Source organism: Homarus americanus, unplaced genomic scaffold (assembly GCF_018991925.1).
Source record: "Homarus americanus isolate GMGI-L3 unplaced genomic scaffold, GMGI_Hamer_2.0 scaffold56333, whole genome shotgun sequence".
Lineage (NCBI taxonomy): Eukaryota > Metazoa > Arthropoda > Malacostraca > Decapoda > Nephropidae > Homarus > Homarus americanus.
Genome location: NW_024734940.1, coordinates 4,344,063 through 4,365,576, shown reverse-complemented (window position 1 = coordinate 4,365,576; position 21,514 = coordinate 4,344,063). Strand labels below are relative to the sequence as shown.

At 38.3% G+C, this 21,514-nt stretch overlaps 1 protein-coding gene across 1 annotated transcript in view; it reads right to left on the bottom strand.

Moving 5' to 3' along the window:
• LOC121870593 (long-chain-fatty-acid--CoA ligase 4-like) overlaps window positions 1–2,567 on the bottom strand; it is a 40,428-nt gene extending 37,861 nt beyond the window's left edge. The window contains exon 1 of the mRNA XM_042372422.1: window positions 2,164–2,567. The gene's annotated coding sequence lies outside the window, so the exon portion shown is untranslated. The remainder of the gene's footprint in view (window positions 1–2,163) is intronic.
• Between the last annotated feature and the right edge of the window lie 18,947 nt (window positions 2,568–21,514).

The window sequence follows — 21,514 nt, the reverse complement described above, 5'->3', positions numbered from 1 at the left end:
ATATATATATATATATATATATATATATATATATATACAACAACACCTCACCCGCCAGGATTCGAACCCACGCCCACGACTGTGACCGGGAACGTTACCTCGGACCAGCAGGATACTAAAAGCAGTCCTAGACTGTTATATTTCCGCGTGTTTTATTGGGCTAATTTAATATATATATATATATATATATATATATATATATATATATATATATATATATATATATATATATATATATATATATCTTGATAAAATCACACGGAAAAATGGAAACAACGGAGTACTCTTATTCCCTTTCAAGACATCTTCAAGATTTATCTTATCCACGTTTTCATTGTGTTTACATGAAATATATATATATATATATATATATATATATATATATATATATATATATATATATATATATATATATATAATATATATATATATATATATATATATATATATATATATATATATATATATATATATATATATATATATATATGTGTGTGTGTGTGTGTCTCTCCAGACATAGGACGCAGCCCGTGACGTGCCAGCTGGTCCCACACCTCCTCTACTCTGAACAAAAACAACACAGAGTGCAAACTATCGTTAAGCCTTGAGGGATACTCTGATTAAGAGGCCCAGCACCTCTTCAATAAGTACTGTACTGTACTACAGTTCTCTGCGAGCGTACTGTTAGTTCAGTCCTAAATTAGACTAATAATGCTAAATATTAAAAGGAATGTATATTTTGTAGTTTAATTATCAAGGAAATTAAAAATAATCATTGGCGCCTGTACTTAGCTGTCACCGCTGACCGTGCCATCTGTTGTAATTGCTCTTATTATTAGGTCTTCGAAAGTGTTTGGGTATTACGTATGGACTAATGTATAATAGAATATAAAGTTCCTTGTATTTTCTGTTGAATTAGAAGTATAGTAAGTGTATATACGATACGGATTCAATTATTGGTTGAATAATGAACAACAGGTAACTCGTACATATGTGCCCTCCGCTCAACGATTCTTGCCAGCGTTCGTCATCTGTACAGACAACTTCATGACCGCGGGAAGTGCAACGTAGACATCTCTTACATCTAATTTATTTCCCATAAGCTGTGTCCTCCAATATACTGCTAATCTTAAAGCGATAGTGTAAGAGTTAGTCATTTAATTTTCCAGAGCAATGATCGGAGGTGTTCGTGGAAAGGGAGAAATCCTGCATTGTTTCCTGTGCAGTAGGTGGAGCAGGAAATCCACGTCACCGAACGTTGGCTCCCCGGGTTGGCTGCTGGACCCCGCTAACGTGATCACGCTCACATACACTTGAATTGAATTGAATTGAAAGTTTATTTAGCCAGAAAAACACAGAAAGAGAGTGGATAATAATAACAATATTAACATGGCTGAGCCAGTTGAGAACCTGAGCTCTCTTTTAGGCACCTGATATACAGTATACTATACATTTATCTCAAGGAAGTATTATGTAACATGGCAACGACTGCAGCGTTCTCACCCAGGACGACCTCTTGTGCATCCTCTCTACTCCTCGGTTTTTCCTTATCAGTCCTCAAGGTCATCTCCGAGACACCTCAGACTCGGGGACGTTCTGGTATCGACTTATCAGTTGTATTGATTAGGCCGTGGACGACCCCATTATAAGGGACACCACGACCCTGCACGAGTCGATACTACCGGTAACCAGATTTTTTTCGAATTTTACGTTATTTAGAAAATTCATATAACATATATCTCCACCAGAGACACATTCTGATGCTACTTTACACCATGGCGCAGAGCCAGATGTGTTAAACATCCTGGGAAGAACGAAAATAATCAAGCCTCGCCTTTGCCGACGCATGCGCCAGAGGCACCACTGTCATCTGTGAGGAAAATATGACACAAAACACGATGGACGTCATTATCTGCTCACCACGTCACTGTTGTTTACATACTGTGGTGGTTGGTTACGGCAGGAACCACAACACAGCAGCAGGTAGACTAATAACCTGGCAATGTTACCTGGTGACACACCTACGTCGTGAACAACAATGTTTCCGCCTTTTATTTTCCTTCTATGTCTGTCGTCATGCGGCATGAACACCTCCCACAGAACCACGGGAGATCACTACACCCACACAGGTACACAAGAGGTTATAAAATGAAAAGAACTTACCTGTGTGTGGGTAATGATGGAGGAAGTCCCACACGTTCGACACTCGCTATGAATGGCGCATGGAAGTGGCCGTTTTTTTCTATCTACAACGCTTAGCGCTTAAATCCAAGAGGCCCTTTCCTATTGCTGGTACGGTCTGTGAGTCACTGAGATCTGGGAAGACTAGTCACAACGGAGGCGGTTGAGGTGACGCAACAGCAGTGAAAGAGAGGTCCAGATATGGACGCCCGGCACACGAGGTAAACACACGGCGGGAGAACACCCAGCGCACACACACAGCTACTGCACCAACCACTGAGAATATTGATCGCTGGGATCGTACGATGCGCCGAGGGGGGGTGAGAGCGGAGCCGGGTTGGAGGGAGGTAGGAGGGTTGCCGGCAGCTTGGGACCACTAGTAGGGTAGTGGTGTGACACTGGGGTTTACTAACTTTACTGGCGAGCGGATGGGGGGGGGGGGGTTAGAGGGAGGGGTAAGTCAGCTGTTTTTACCCTCTCTCCCTCCCTCTTACCCCCAACGCCAAGGTCTCGCGGCAGAGGTAAGGTTTGCACACCCCTTCACAATGATTTACCTGTCGCAATAAACTCTTTCACTTCAGTTCTCCCCAATCATAAACCCCGAGCTCTTTAACACAGTATCACGCAGGCAGGTTTAAAGGTTTTATATAACAAACCGGGAGGTTTAAAAAACACCATTAGGTAGGGATTTAAAGACATATTTACACATATCAGAGAGAGAGAGAGAGAGATAAACAGATATAGATAAATTGAAAGACAGGAAAGGAGAGAAAGATCACCTCTTCCTCAATGTCACTCCCTTTAATGAATATCTCATTTGTAAAAGTGACTTATCTCTTACTGTACTGAGAGACTGTCTCTTACTGTACTGGGAGACTGTCTCTTACAAGGAGATGACGAAACTGGTAACCACTATAGATCGAATAATTACGAGTACGAAGAGATATTAAGAGACAACGAGGGACAATGAGATAAGGACGATAAGTAAGACGTATATGTATGTATATACGTATGTACAGTATATATGCATATATGTGTTGTCAAGCTAAAATAGGATATTCGCTGATTAAATTATTTAAAACCAATATATATATATATATATATATATATATATATATATATTCATTTAGATCCACAATGAAAACGTGGATAAGATAAATCTTGATAAAATCAAACTGGAAAAGGAAAACAACGGAGCACCTTAGCTTTCGTCTTTATTCAAGGCATCTTCAGAGGCAACTGAAGTTGCCTCTGAAGATGCCTTGAATAAAGACGAAAACTAAGGTGTTCCGTTGTTCCCTTTTCCCGTGTGATTTTATAAAAAAAAAAAAAAAAAATATATATATATATATATATATATATATATATATATATATATATATATATATATATATATATATATATATATATATATATATATACTTTTCCTGTGTAATTTTATCAACATATATATATATATATATATATATATATATATATATATATATATATATATATATATATATATATATACCTCAACCCGCCAGGATTCGAACCCACGGCCCACGAAACCATGACTGTGACCGGGGAACGTGCTGGTCCAGCGGTTAGCGTTCCCAGGTCACAGTCATGGGCTCGTGGGCCGTGGGTTCGAATCTGGCGGGTTGATGTTGATATATAGAGTGGCGTTATTGGGCTAATGAAATATATATATATCATTGGCCCAATATAATAAAAAAAAAAATAAATAAAAAAAAAAAAAAAAAAAAAAAAATATATATATATATATATATATATATATATATATATATATATATATATATATATATATATATATATATATACTATATATATATATATATATATATATATATATATATATATATATATATATATATATATATATATATATATATGTATATATATATATATATGTAAATCACTGTAGGAGCGCGTGATAGCGCATGATATATACGTGTGTGTGTGGTGTGTGTGTTAAATGTGGATTTCAGCTAATCAGATACGTCAGAAAAGTCATGTATTTCAATACATGATGACGTAAAATGACGTCAATTCACCCATACAAATTAAGCGTGGTGCCCCTTATGTGCCAAGTATGGTCACAGTGCCGAACCCGAATTACCATCACTAAATGAACGGGTTTGATAACTTAGGTGAGGGGAAGTTTGGTTAGGTGAAGTTAATTTAGGTTAACTTGGAATAGTGTAGGTTAGAGGAATATTAGGTTAGATTAACTTAGGATTAGGTTAGTTTAGGTTTCGCTAGGAGAACGTTAGGTTAGATTACTGTAGGTTAGGTTAAGCTAAATTGTGTCATGGATAGGTTAAGTAAGGTTAGATTAGATCAGGTTGGGTTGGGTAAGGTTAGGAGAGTTTACATCAGGTTGGGTTAGATTAAGTAAGGTTAGGTTACGTTATATTAGGTTAGGTTAGGTTAGATTAGGTTAGGCTAGATTAGATTAGGATGTATTAGGTTACGTTCCATTCGGTAATGAGGTTAGGTTAGGTTAGCGCCTGGGTCCTGGTTAAGGATTATCGTAAGATGAACACAAACGAAATAAATGAAGGGAGGAAAGAAACGAGAGAAACGCACAGAAGGTCAATCTTAATGTGGCGAAAATAACACCGAAGAGTCACGTAACACACTGCCCGAAGGTGTTTATTTATATACACTGTACACATCAACCTTCCTCTTTGTTTTGTATGTATGACTGACGACGGTCTTCACCGCAGAGGTAAGGGGATAAGGGTTGTTTAAACGGTGCTGTTATTAGTATTTTTTTACGTAAGGCTGAGTTAGTAGGATGATTTGGCATAGAGCAGTCAGGTGTGTGTGTGTGTGTGTGTCCAGATATAATTACACCAGAAGATATGAATCATCTATCATCCTCACATAGCAAACACTACTATAATCCCCCCGGTAATAAAATACTCCTCAAACAAACTTTCAACTCTACCTCTCAATTAACCAACAATACAAATCCAACACAAAAACAAAAGTAATCACAGAGACACACAATGCAAAGAAATACACCAAAAAGTATCAGGAAATTTGACATTAATAACCACCACATCATACAACCACCACATTAATGATATATGTTCACGTATAATTAATTTTCCAAGACGATTCGCTCAGTAACGAGATAACCTCCTCCTCAGGTGGCAATGTTTGACCCGAGATAAGTTAAGAAGACGACCTGCGTGATGTTCAGTGATAATATAATAGGATAAGCGTTACCATACTAATCAGATAACGATAGAAACTTTGAGCCAGACAGAAACACAGATAACGACGTGAGTTAACAAAGAATAAAATATTATTTTCATTCTACTCTACAAATGGTATAGAAATGCCCAGGTGGGTCCAACTTTCTCTCTGACAATACAGTACCTGGTAACATCTGGCATCTTCTTTGTTTGTCATATCAAAAGCATTTATTGTAAGCCGTTTTAAGAAGCACGGAATAGCTAACGCGTTAGCTTAGCTTTCCCGACTGTCATTAAAAAAATACGACATTGTACTGCGTCTTGACAATAACTGTTGTACAACACAGTCTTCAGAAAACAATAAAATTAGGAGAACTGTTATTTGAACCCAATACGGAAAGAAATAGTGAAGAAAATATATAGAAAATTATGGAAAGAAAGACGAAGGAGGAAAAAAGTCAATCGGTCAACAATAAATAAGAATAACACAAAAAATCGGGCCCATTGTAAAAGTTGGTGGTCCGGACTCTGGGGTGGGAGCTTTAAATCACACTACGTAAAGTCTCACCCAAAAGTTTGTTAACTCTCCCAGCCAGCTATTGCTGCACTTCCTGCTTCAGATGTTTGAAACTGTCTCAGTACCAACCAGGGGCCGCATACTCAAAACACCTCATCAGTTACATACAGTAGCAGAGATACAGTACCGTAATTTACAGACTCCTTACAGTCCCGTAAATTTCTCATGCTCAAAATTTAATTACAGTCCCATAAGCAGTCCATAACTCAGAAAACCGAAGGTAGATGGCAGTGCATGAGCTAGTTGGCCAATCCTCGCTCAGTTAACAAAATCATCAACCAATCACAAGAGAAGGAGAAATGAGCTGAGATCGACGCACGAGATAGTTGCTAGACGTACTTCAAGCGTCATTAGTGAACATGGAATTATATTTCAGTAATACTTGAGGATAATGGTTAACCACTGACCAATTAATATATATATATATATATATATATATATATATATATATATATATATATATATATATATATATATATATATATATATATATATATATATATATATATACATATATATATATATATATATGCTGATAACCACAAGGAAACAAGAAAACACGAAACTCCCAAGCGCTCGTGTAATTCACATTTTCAGGGGTGAGTATAGACTAAGGAGAAATACTTGAGAAGGCTAATATATGCAGTAGAGGAGAGTGAGATCAAGCCCCTAGTATTTTGACAAATGAAGAAGTGAACATGTGTAAAGGTATTGTGTATGCATCTATGTCTTGTGTTCCAAATTGTCCAGAAAGATTCACCAAAGCAATGCAAACCCTTAAGAAAAATAAGGATCTACGTGTTACTAAAGCAGATAACGCCAACACAGTAGTGATTTTAAACAAAAATTATTATTATTTATGTGAAGTTGCAACATATTCTAAGCTCATAAATAATCCTCTCAACACAGTAATCACTCAGTTTAACAAGAAACTTAAGTCTCTATTGCGAGGTAAAGCTAATCTCATTAAACATTTTACTTCAACGTCCCCTCCACTGCCATACATGTACGGTCTAATCAAGACTCACAAGCCTAATAACCCAGCAAGTCCCATCATTAGCTCAGTTGGGTCAATCTCTTATAAGTTATCTAAATGGTTAGTTTCTTTACTAAATCCCCTAGTTGGCAACATTTCTAACTCTAATATTAAGAATAATATGGATCTGGTTGATAAACTCAATAACTTACATATTAATTATGATTTTAAACTGGTCAGTTTTGATGTAATATCACTCTTTACAAAGGTCCCAGTTGATGATGTACTGGAGTTCCTCACAGATTAACTGGGTAATATTTCATTGCCCGTCTCGAAAGATGACTTCATTGAACTCATCAAACTATGTATTAAGGATTGTAAATTTGAATTCAATGGAGAATATTATGCTCAAAAATTTGGTATGGCAATGGGTAATCCGCTTTCACCAGTATTAAGCAACATATATATGGAATTCTTTGAGAAGAAACTAATAATTTTTTACCACCTTCAGCAGTCTGGTTTAGATATGTAGATGATGTAATATGTCTTTGGCCATGTAATGAAGCCCTAAAAGATTTTCTACCACAACTTAACAACTTAGCCCCCTCGATCAAGTTCACTGTAGAATTTGAGAATGACTGCAATTTACCCTTCCTACACTGTCTGATCCACAGAATAGGTAACACCTTGAAGTTCAGTATTTAAAGGAAACCTACTAATGTGTGTTCATACATTCATTACTATTCTGCCCACCATAATAGAGTCAAACAGTCAGTATTTGCATCAATGTTTTTACGTGCTCTAAGAATATACAGTCCGGAATTCATTGATGAGGAATATAAATACATCTATGATATTGGCTTGAACTTTAAGTACCTTAGGTCTTTAATAGACAAATGCCTGGAACTTTAATGTGACACTTAAAAACTCATGCACTGTAAAACAAATGTTAATTAAGAACTCCCCCAACAATGCAGGCGGCTGCATTTGCAAGGTTCCTTGCAAGGAATGTAATATGTTCTACTTAGGTCAGGACGGGTAAAGATCTTAAACAGCATAAATATAGTGTTAGGACAGGCCAGGAATCCAATGTTCTGTTCAGTCACATGAGAGATAATAAGCATTGTATTGACTGGGATAATATCTCCTATTACCTTGTAATTCAATTGTCAGTAGGAACCTTATAGAATCCAGTCTCATTAAACATACCGAATCTGTCAAAATGAATTTGAGTAATGGTATGTACAGTTACCCAAAAAAGTCCTGTCGCGAACCACTAACCCCGAGATTCAGACTCGTGAACCCTAAGCAGTAGACACTGATACTTTATTCTGTCCATAAATGCTTCGGATTCAAGAGTCTGAATTTCGGGGTTCACGGTTCGCGACAGGACTTTTGGGTGACTGTACAAACTGGATGATTTTGTGATTAAGAAGATTTGTAACCAGGTTGGGTCATCTTACCATATGACCTGACTACGGACAGCAACTGGGCTTAGAGATAGCATGGTCAATTTCTTTGGATTAAGAAGATTAGTAAGGGTCACCGCCTTATGACCGGAACATTGTGGACCCCTGCTGTCCCCTAGGGACTTGATCTCACTCTCCTCTACTGTATATATTAGCCTTCTCAAGTATTTCTCCTTAGTCTGTACTCACCCCTGAAGATGTGAATTACACATGTGAATCTCATTAGTCCGTATAGCACGTGGACTTCAAACATACACTCAAGACCTCACCAGCCAGGATTGCTTTTGTTGTTTTTGTGGCCCGGTGGTAGAGATCCCTGTTCACACACCGTGGTCGAGGGTTCGAATCCTGGCTGGTGAAGTCTTGATTGCATATATATATATATATATATATTATATATATATATATTATATATATATATATATATATATATATATATATATATATATTATATATATATATATATTATATATATATATATATATATATATATATATATATATATATATATATATATATATATATATATATATATTATATATATATAATTATAACCTCACCCCGCCAGGATTCGAACCCACGGCGTCATAAGCTCGTTGAAAGGGCTTTGTGTGAAATATAACAGAGTCTAGAATTGTTTTTAGTGTCTTGGTGGCCCAGAGGTAACGTTCCCCCAATCACAATCGTAAGATCATGGGTTCGAATCCTGGTGGGGGGAGGTTTTGATTATATGTAGAAGTCCGTGTTCCTTATTGGGCTAATGAAATATATATATATATATTGTTATGCCGTCTCTTAATTTACTTTAATATCCAAGGTTCTAGGCGTAACCAAACAAAAAAAAGTGAAGTAAATCAAAAGGGAATAAAAATATATAAAGTAATCCTTTAAGAATTTAATTAAATTAAATAATAATTATAATAAAGAGCCTCGTAGGCTGTCACAACAAATTGATTCACTATCGAAACGTTTAAGACACAAATGATACTAAAACATCGAAACTTCAACAGAACTGCTTTAAACATATAAAATAAAAATAAAGCATTGGATTACGTTAACACTGCATCAACATATAAATAACTAACACTGAAATTAACTATCGTGAAACAACACTGAATTACTTAAATGTATCTAAGCAAGCACTGATGGACACACAAGAGACATGAATAGGTGCTCACATAGATATCCCACATTGGTGGTGACAGGAACAACACAAATGAGATAAGTATTAGTAACAGGTGACAGGTGTTACTCAAAAGAACATGCACTGAATGACGAGAGGACTGGACTGAACTCCGTCTACTGGTGCCTACTATATATAGGTTAGGCTCCCGCCAATGAGACCAGCTGGTGAAACATGGGTCGTTTAACGATGCAGATGGTCGTTAGAGAAACAAAGAATGCGTGTTACAATACTAAATGAAGAAATAAGATGGGCTTCAACAAATAATAACAGTTAAAACCTTAACAGCACAGGGTAAGGTGACTAGATTGTATAATAGTAAATATAACACATCATTACAGGAATAATATGGAACAACATGGAAGCATGTTATATAAAAAACAAATAGAAAAATACGACAAGGTCGTAACACTTCCCCCCATAAAATAAAATTTTGCTTGCACAAATTTTGATATGACATAAGTGATCATTCTGTGGGTCTAGATAACAGATCACTAGCATCACAGGCTAGATTGAAAGGCTTAGAAAAATTAGGGGCTCTTAAAATAGGATATGAGCATAATACATTTTTCAAGTTTTGAAAAGAATCCTGACACCTTGAAGTCCAACAAAAAATATTACCCTTCTTCAACAAATCAGTAAGGGGTAGTGTCAACTCGGCAAAATTACAAATATATCTCCGGTAATAACCCACACAACCCAAAAAATCTGCCGACTTGTCTTTTGTTACATGGAACAGGCATCTGAGAAATAGTGTCACACCTTGCTGTGGGAGGAGCAAGTTTCCAACCCAATTACATGTCCCAAATACAAAAGTTGAGCACAAACAAATTCTGACTTAGCAAAGTTTATAACAAGTCCTACATTTTCTAACTCAGTGAAGAGAGCGTCTAGCTGACATAAATGGTCTGACCAAGCGTCAGAAAAAATTACATCATCTAAATATTTTACACAACCAGGCCAATTGACCGTGACTTGTGACATCAGCCTTTGAAAGGTAGCAGGGGCATTGCAAAGCCCGAAGGCAATCAATCTTAGAGAGGAACTTGGCGTTCCCGATTGCTTCGATGCAGTCGTCGACTCTTGGTAGAGGGAAGTTGTCCTTGCTGGTGACGGCGTTGACCTTGCGGAAGTCGATGCAGAATCGAAGAGTGCCGTCCTTCTTTGGTACTCGAGTGACTGGTGAGCACCACTCGCTGGTAGAGAGCCTGCTTGATAGGCTTAGCAGAACCAACAACAATATCATGCACCACGGCAGTGGTACAGCCAGGCCTGTCTTGGAAGACAAGAGGATGTTGCTGGATGGCGGCCAGCACGTGAGCTCTCTGGTGTCCCGGTAGACTCTGTAGCTTCTCCTTCAACTCCACGGAGTTGGACTGCCAAACCCTGACTGATGACAGGGCGAGTGGACTTGCCCCTTGTTTTTCCTTTTCTTTCTCACCGTCTACCAAGAAAGTGTCAACGGCACACACGGGAACTGGATCATCAGCATCAAATGGGGGTGCTGGGCGTGTGTGGCACAGCTTGATGGTGTTGACGTGACATAAGCGCTGTAGTCGGCGCCTGTCAGGGGTAGAGATAATATAATTTGTGGGGCTTACCTTCTTCACCACTCTATATGGCCCAGTGAACTTCGCATGGAGCGGCTGTCCATGTCTCTGCAAGAGAATTAGTACTTGATCTCCTATCTGGACCTCTCTGTGTCCGGCACGCTTGTCGTACCATGTCTTGGTCTTGGACTGCGACTGCTGTAAGTGGTCTGCGGCAAGGCTCCGACAACTTAGAAGCTTCTCTCTAATATCTCCTACGAAACTTAATACATTAATGCTCTCTTCACTATTACCTAACAATCTATCTCTAACTATGTGCAAAGGACCTCTTACTTGATGAGCGAATAGTAGAAGTATGAGAAACAAAATGGATGATATTTGGGCCTTAGCAGTAACTTTCCTAAGAGGTACAGCATGCAAGTGCCTAGTGGAGGTATCAGTGACTGTAAATAAATATTCAAACCCACTAGAAGTTTTAGGCAGAGGGCCTACAATGTCACACTGTACTGTTGTAAAGGGCTCAGGTACGTGAGGTACTCTTACAAGTGGAAAAGGTGGAATAGCCTGATTGGCTTTGGCTACCTTTTGACAAAAATGGCAGTACTTACAATATTTAGTGACATCTCTCCTCATACCGGGCCAATAGAACTTTCTGGCCAGCCTGTTGAACGTCTTTCGGACACCTTGATGTCCAGAAAAGCGACCGTCATGGGCCAGAGCTAGAACATGTTGTCTGTAAGTGTGTGGGAGAACTATTTGAGTGATAGACGCCCAGTCCGCGTCTTCCTCTGACATATTCGGTGGGAGCCAGCGGCGGCACAAAACACCGTCTTGACTGAAATATCTCGTGGTAGGACCTGAATCATTGGCAGAATCGGACACCTGGTCAAACAAGAGCCGTAATGAATCGTCTTGCTCTTGCGCAGCTATTAAAGCAACTCTCCCGGTCACAGCATTAACTGAGGAAGAAATGTCTTGGGAAGCAATTGGGTTAGCAAAAAGTCCTTCTAAGTGAATCATCTACAACAGGCGTTACATTATGATCATTAGTCATTGACATAGAACAAGTCACAGCACACAAAGGGAAAACACCAGGCATATCATCTTCAAGTTGTTGCAGCTCTGCTGTAGACTCTGGTCTTTCCCCCAGCACAGGAGGTGGGGTTACGTTCCCCATTTGACCTCCCGCCAAATCGTTACCGAGTATGAGGTCCACTCCAGCAACAGGCAGCCCGTGCATGCAGTCTACGTTAGCCATCCCTGAAAAACAAGAAGACTTGACACGTACTAAAACCAAAGGAGCTACACTTGACCCCAAAGGGATCCCAAAACGACGTATTTGTCAGTCTTCCTCGCCGCAACAACACCCTCTTTGATGAGAGTTTGGAGACAACCCGAGTCTCTCAAAATAGTGACTGGTGTTTCGACACCATCAACTTCTACCGTGTCTGGTTGATAAACTCAATAACTTACACATTAATTATGATTTTAAACTGGTCAGTTTTGATGTAACATCACTCTTTACAAAGGTCCCAGTTGATGATTTACTGGAGTTCCTCATAGATTCCCTGGATAATATTTCATTGCCCGTCTCGAAAGACGACTTCATCGAATTCATCAAACTATGTATTAAGGATTGTAAATCTGAATTTAATGGAGAATATTATGCTCAAAAATTTGGTATGGCAATGGGTAATCCACTCTCACCTGTATTAAGCAACCGATATATGGAATTCTTTGAACAGAAACTATTAAGTAATATTTTACCACCTTCAGCAGTCTGGTTTAGATATGTAGATGATGTATTATGTCTCTGGCCAAGTAATGAGGACCTAAAAGCTTTCCTGCCACAACTTAACAACTTAGCCCCCTCGATCAAATTCACTGTGGAATTAGAGAATGACTGTAAATTGCCTTTCCTAGACTGTCTGATCCACAGAATAGGTAACACCTTTAAGTTCAGTATTTATAGGAAACCTACTAATGTGTGTTCATACATTCATTAGTATTCTTCCCACCATAATAGAGTCAAACAGTCAGTATTTTCATCAATGATTTTACGTTACTTTGAGAATTTGCAGCCCGGAATTCATTGATGAGGAATATAAATATATCTAAAATATTGGCTTGAAACTTAAGTACCCTAGATCTTTCATAGACAAATGCCTTAACATTACTAAGAAATCTTTCTATAGAACCGATCCCAAGTCCACCCATGACCATAAGAATCTCTTAGTATTACCATTTTACAAAAATTTAGAACATTAGAACATAAGAACATAAGAAAGTGGGATACTGCAGGAGGCCGACTGGCCCATACAGGGCAGATCCCTTTCACACCCATCCCAGCACTTCCATGTGCCTATCCAACTTCGTCTTGAAGCTCTCTAGCGTCCCCGATCCTACTATAGCACTCGGTAGCCTATTCCACATATCCACAACTCTATTACCAAACCAGTGCTTGCCTATATCCTTTCTGAATCGGAATTTATCTAATTTAAAGCCATTTGTTCTAGTTATTTCGTTATTACTGAGCTTCAGAACATCTTCCATTTTACCCTTGTTAATCCCACTTACCCACTTGTACACCTCTATCATATCTCCCCTAACTCTACGCCTCTCTAATGAATGTAAGCCTAAGCTTTTCAGTCTTTCTTCATATGGAAGGTTTCTAATATTATGGATCATTTTGTCATTCTTCTTTGTACTCTCTCCAAAGAATCTATGTCCATTCTATAATAAGGACACCAGAACTGAACCGCATAATCCATGTGTGGCCTCACTAATGCTAGGTAAAGTTTCAAGATAACGTCAGCAGTTCTGTTCTCACAGACCAGATATGAACCCAAGAATCCTGTTTGCCTTGTTGCGAACGCTAATACATTGTTTTCTAGGTTTCAAGTCGTTGCTAACAAATACACCTAGATCTTTTTCACAAACTGAGTTTTCTATTTCCGTGTTACCTAGTTTATACTTAACGTTTGTATTCGTCTTCCCTATCTGTAGTACCTTGCATTTATCAGTATTAAAATTCATTTGCCAGTCTACTGACCACTCATGTAAGGTATCTCAAATTCCTTTACAACTAAAAACCTGGAACGTCAATGTGGCATGTAAAACTCATGCACTATTAGACAAATGTTAATCAAGAACTCCCCCAACAATACAAGTGGCTGCATTTATAAGGTTCCTTGCAAAGAATGTAATATGTTTTACTTAGTCCAGACATGTAAAGATCTTGTAACTAGACTTAAACAATATAAATATAGTGTTAGGACAAGCCAGGAATCCAATGCTCTGTTTGTTCATTTGAGGGATAATAAGCATTGCATTGACTTGGATAATGCCTCCTCAATATTACCTTGTAATTCAATTGACAGTAGGAACATTATAGAATCTAGTCTCATTAAACATACCGAAGCAGTCAACATGAATTTGAGTAACGGTATGTACAAACTGGACAATTTTGTAATTAAGAAGATTTGTAACCAGGTGAGAAGGTAGGGTCAACTATTATAGAATGGATATTTATTCACTAGCGTCGGTGCAGCGAAGAATGACAAAAATGATTCCGGGACTTAGAAACCTTCCATATCAGGATAGGCTAAAGAAACTTAACTTGCATTCCCTAGAAAGACGAAGAGTGCGGGGAGATATGATAGAAGTATTTAAGTGGGTGAAAGGAATCAATAAAGGGGATATAGATAAAGTTCTTATAATATCCGAGCAGGATAGGACTCGGAGCAACGGATTCAAGTTGGATAAGTTTAGGTTTAGGAGGGAGATAGGAAGAAACTGGTTCACAAATAGGGTGGTGGACGAGTGGAACAAGCTTAGCAACTTTGTAGTAAGTGCGGGAACTCTGGAAAGTTTCAAAAGGAGGCTAGATAGATTCATGGATGATAGAGAGTGGTAGTAACTCTCGACAGGAGCTGCCATGCACAGGCCAACCGGCCTATTGCAGACTCCTTATTTTCTTATGTTCTTATGTAACTTATGCTCTGACCTGACTACCGACCGTTGCAGTGCTTTTTAAAGATTAGTAGGGTCATTACCTAATACCTGACCATTGTGGACCCGATCTCACCCTCCTCTGTATATATATGCCTTGTTTGGTACTTCTCCTTAGTCTGTACTCACCCTTGAAGATGTGAATTACACGAAAGCGCTTGGGAACTTCGTGTTTTCTTCTTTCCTTGTGATTATATATATATATATATATATATATATATATATATATATATATATATATATATATATATATATATATATATATATATATATATATATATATATATATATATATATATATATATATGTATATACAGTCTGTGCGGAAAGTTAGTTCGTCTGCTGAAAAAAATGCATATTTAGTTTTATGTTATATAAATAAAGGGAAGTAACATTTACCACTTCAATTAATCCATTGTAATGTTCCCTTTACACTTCAGGCAGTCCTTTAGCAAGGTTTTGCAAGAGGTCAGGTGGCAAGTTAGCCCAGATATCCTTGATAGCTGCCTCTAGCTTTGGGATTGATGATGTATCATTGTCGTACAGACGACGCTTAACAATGGACCACAAATTTTCTATTGGGTTGACATCTGGGCTACTGCCAATCCTGTCATTAAAGAAAGGTACATCACAGTCTTTGAGCCACTGTATGACACTTTTAGCAGTGTGGCATGGGGCTCCCTCCTGCATGAAAAGGCTTGCCTCAGCTTTATCAAATGATTCAGGTAAGAGATCACGGAGCAGCTCAAGATAGATAGATAGATAGATAGATAGAGAGAGAGAGAGAGAGAGAGAGAGAGAGAGAGTGAAATTAGTGAAATGTACCTTACCTTAACATAACCTTACCTAACTTTACTTAACCTAATCTTTACCTAACCTAACCTTTACCTAGCCGGTAATTTTCCAGGATTCCCACGGGCGAAATTGAGCAAAAACGAATATGTAAACGCCGGATTTTCACTGTTTTTGTTTTTGTTTTTCTTTTATAGTGGACACTGTTGTAGTTGCGCAAATGTGTTAAAAATGGATATTTCTAAAATTAACGTAGCTTAACATTTCTTGGTGTGAAAAACAGACCTAACCAACATAGCCAAACAAACCTACCTAACCTTACCTAACTTCCTTACCTGGGGGCTCTGCCCCCCCCCCTGACCCCCGGTATATTAAACAGAAAGAACTTACTATGATATGGTCAAATTTGAGGCATTTTCTGTACTTGAATTGATATGGCCCCATCGGCGTTTATGCAGCCACGGTGGCTGAGTGATTTATTGTGATGGTGGGAAACGTCAAGCGTTGAGGAAGTGATGAAAAAAAAATCCAGTCTGAAAGCACAGGGATTCCTGCAGTGTGTAGTCTCTATTTAAAGGAACAATGCTCTGGTCTTTGAACAATTGAAGGGTCTCGTTGTATTTATCCCTAAATTCGCAAATTACGTCCATATATTACAGGCAACAACCTTCACGCGTCATGCTGAAAATAAAACTGCCACGAGCCCAGGGAAAAGCGCCGCAGCAGAGCACTGCCTCATTACCGCTGGGAAGACAAGTTAGTGCACGCCTAGGCGCCTAATTATCTACAAAATGAGACATTTGCACAAGAAACGGTTACCATATCAGAACTCACTGATGAAAATAAACTAAGAAAATAAACAGTAATACAAATAACCTAATCCTTACCTAAGCTAACCTAATCTTAACATGCCTTACCTAACCTAACCTAAATTTAAAATGCATAAAGGTTAAAATGCATAATAGTGTCATCCTAAGTTACATATATATATATCATCAACAGATTTATAAATATGTTGGAGAAATTATTAAAAAAAATTGTTATCTCTGCAATTGTATTTTTTTTAAATAATTTGAAATTTTTCTTGAGAACTTATTTGTTTGTCATGTGCGTTGCGGCTTTCTTAGGTTGGGTTAGGTTAGGTTAGGTAGGGTAACATTAGGATAGGTTAGATAAGGTAAGGTTAGGTAAGGTTAGGTTTTGGTAGGGTAAGATACATTTCACTAACTTTGTTGCAAAAAAGAAAAATCACCACTTAATATATCGGGTAAAAAACCTATGAACTTAATTATTTTCTAAGAAAAAAAAATGCTTTACCACTTAATTTTTACTCCATTTTTTATTAGGTTTGATGAACTTAGATTGGGCTAGGTATTATTTAACGCTGAGTCATGGGTACCTATTGGATACGTGGCAGAATAACTTGTTATAACTTGGTCCTAGTAAAGGTGGAGTCTAGGCAAAAATATTCACTTGACCTCATAATTGGCTTTCATTACTGCAGGATATTTACAACTATACTACATTAATAAGGTCTATCTGCAAGTTTACTCAGTCATAACAAATAATTGTACCATAAATGCAGACAATAAAAATCTTCTATTTTTGTACAAATTACTTGAAAAGTTGTAAGAAAACAAAAGATGTGTCTCTTTCATTCCTCGAGAAATAAAAACACTCAAGCCTCTTCTTATTGTAAAAAAAAAATGAACTAAAAAGACAAACTGTAATATCGTATTTTAGTATGTTGATGCACAAAATATTTTCTTCATTATTCTATGATAAAACAAGTCAAACAAGCATTATTACAGCATATATTATTAATTTTTCTTACGCAATCGGGAAATAGCGACTACTATATCCGGGTTTAGTGTGTTACAGCACCTAAGGAGGTGCTGTAAGTTACAGGCTAGATTACGGACTCACTTATGGAGTCCACTTCCAAATATTTGTTTTGAGTATACAGATCCGAGACTGTAAGTCCAGTTATGGGGTAAACAAAGAGATACAGTCCAGTAAATGTTTTTGAGTATGCTGCCCCAGAACATAAAACCGATACGAATGAATCTAAGGGTTCGAATTAACAGACTCAAGTTCATACATCTGAAGCAGGCAGTGCAGCAATAGCTGGCTGGGAGAGTTAACAAACTTTTGGGTGAGACTGTTCCTCTCGTCTCGCTGCTACATTGTTTAAAGATGTTCACTGACATAAATACACAATACGACGAATTTCAGGTTTTTAATGAGGGGATTCCGTCTTTGGAGGTTAGGAAGCAGATAGGGTGAATTAATAGAATATATGATTGCAGGCCCGGATCCTGCGGGGCACTTGGCCTCACAATACACATGTAAGGGTGCCTTTGTGGCCCTGAAACATGGGTTGTATATTGGGGCCTGACAGTACATTATTAATTTACAGTCCACGTGATGTAAATGTCCAGATATAATTGACGATAGACAGCATAATTTACCGTCTATCCACAATCCAAATATGCACCTACATGGAAATGTGAGAGTGGTGCCAGAGAGTGTTGTGACGGCACCGAGTGTGAGCTCTTTCAAGACCAGAATTGACTAACACTGGTGCAGGAGCCAATACATGCCAAGTACTTACCAACAGTGCATAACAGAGACGAGACAGACCGCCCAAGCGGCAAACGAGCCGATCACTGTGAAAAGGGTAAAAGTAAAAGTAGAAGTAAAGGTGTGGCGGGGTTGGGAAAGGGGTGAGCGCTGACCAGCATGGGCACTGAACTGCAGTGTTATCGTACAAATCATTACACTGCCCTGCATAGTTTTTGAGGTTTGTGTATTATTAAGCTTTTCTGGGTGTATTTTGCATGCTGATCTCAAAAATGTTATCCATTTTGCTCAATCAGGTCAGAATTTTGTGCTATAGCATTTTAAGCGGAGATTCAGGTAAAATATTGGCATTTTTCGCTCAAAATGGGGTCCTCATATTCGTTCATTAAAAAAATCATCCGAGACATTGGCAAGCCTCACAGAAAAGATTTCGGTCAGTTTTAATGCCCTTACGATGCATTTAAATACACCCACGTGCTCGCCGGCCATTTAAATGTCCGCCGTGACGCAAAGGAAAAGAGTATATGTCCGTGTTTTTTTACATATATTTTTTCACAATTAAATTTCTTTTTCATCTGGTGGTACATGGCATGTACTAGCAACCACCCCGATGTGCCTCTAAAGTCTAGACCCTCAGTCAGTGTCTCTCGAGACTTCAAGAAAGTGGGAGTGTGTGCGTCTCTCTCTCTCTCTCTTACACACACACACACACGCATATTTCTAATCATATACACACCTGTTTTTTCTTCTTACGGAGTTGTACATTTAATCATGAATCGGAAGTGCAAGAACGACCCGAACAGGTTTTGCTATGTGTGCGGTTGTGTAACAATGACAGACCGACAGTGCACCATTACTCCCCTAGTGAAAAACTTATATCATGCATACTTTGGAATGAAACTTGGAGACCAAGATAAAGCTTTTGCCCCTCACATGTGCTGCAAAACATGTGTTGAAAATCTGCGGCGCTGGAGCAACAAGAAGATTCAACGTCTACCATTTGGCATTCCTATGGTATGGAGGGAAGGCATGGATCATACCATGGACTGTTACTTCTGCATGACAAACCTTCAGGGTGAGTTATACTAATACATCAATACTAATATATCAAATGCAGTATGTTCATGCATTTTTAAATATATCTGTAAGTTAATATGTTATGCTATCTTGATACTAAATCTTTCGTTCACATTTCAGGTATAAACAGGAAGAACAAACATCATGTTAAGTATCCAGATGTACCCTCAGCCATCAAACCAGTTCCTCACGGACCAGGAATACCAATTCCAACTCCACCAGAAAACTATAGGGACATGATACTCGATGACGATCATGATATCGATGAAGACATAGAAGAGACTGACGCTTCTAGTACATACTTGCCCACAGCTTCTGCAAAAGAGCCCATACCCTTCAGTCAAGCTGAGTTGAATGATTTAACAAGAGACTTGTGCTTGTCTAAGGAGTCAGCTCAACTACTAGGATCACGGCTTTGTGAACACAATGTCTTAGCACCAGGAACAACATTTGCCTGGTACCATAACCGTGACAAGGAATTTCGCAAGTTCTTCAGTTTTGACAAGGAAACTTCATTGGTATATAGCAACAATATCAGTGGACTCATTGCAGCTATGGGAATATCATACAATATATCAGAGTGGCGGCTCTTCATTGACTCATCAAAAAGAAGCTTGAAAGCTGTGTTGTTGTTCAATGGAAACCAGGTCGCGTCTGTTCCGGTGGGGCATTCAGTGCAGATGGATGAGAACTACAACAACATGGAGTATCTGTTAACTGCTCTGAAGTATAAAGACCACAATTGGAAGATCTGTGGAGACTTGAAGGTAATTTAATACACCAAAAACAGTTGCTTTCAAAAATTGATATTTTGTTGACAGTTTTTCTAATAGGTAATTATGTCTGCCGACATACTGTCATATTATGAAGTGTTAATATTTTTTAATAATAAAACTATCCAGCTAAACATATTTTTAATCTGTTTTTTCCACAGGTTGTGTCCATGGTGCTGGGCCTACAAGGTGGTTACACCAAGTTTCCATGTTTCCTCTGTCTGTGGGATAGTCGAGCAGACAAGCAGCACTACATGCAACGTGACTGGCCTGCAAGAAGTGGACTTACTCCAGGTTCTCACAATGTTGTTGCCCATGCTCTGGTGAATCCGCAGAACATTCTTCTTCCGCCACTGCACATCAAGCTCGGTCTGTTCAAAAACTTTGTAAAGGCACTGGACAAAAAAAGCCAGGCTTTCAATTTTCTGAAAGAAAAATTTCCAAAAGTCAGTGAGGCAAAGCTGAATGCAGGAATTTTTGATGGCCCTCAGATCAGAGAGCTTTTCAAAGATCCCAAGTTTGATTGCAGCATGGATGTAAATGAGAAGAAAGCCTGGCATGCCTTTAAGTCTATTGTCTCCAATTTTCTTGGCAACTACAGAAGTCCAGAGTATGGAGGAGTTGTTGAGGGCCTACTTCTGAGCTACAAAGTTCTTGGTGCACGCATGTCCATCAAGATGCACTTCCTCAGCTCCCACTTGGACTACTTTCCAGAGAACTGTGGTGATGTGAGTGAGGAACAAGGAGAACGCTTACATCAAGATATCCGTGTAATGGAGGAGCGGTACCAGGGTCGCTGGGATATCAACATGCTCGCCGACTACTGTTGGTGTCTGAAACGGGACGCCCCAAACACCAACCACCAAAGAAATTCTCTGCGCCAGCCATTTATGCATGTCTAACTGTAAAGGCATCTATGTAGTTGACATATTTTGGTCCTATGTGTTGTGGTTACATTTCTTATGATATATTTTGCATAAAAATTTTGACATCATATTTAAGAATTTCGATTTTTTCCTAATTCCCATAGCATAAAAATCTGACCTGATTGGGCAAAATGAATGGCATTTTTGGAATCAGCACGCAAAATACATAAAGAATCAGCTAAGAAACCCCGCACCTCATGAATTTTT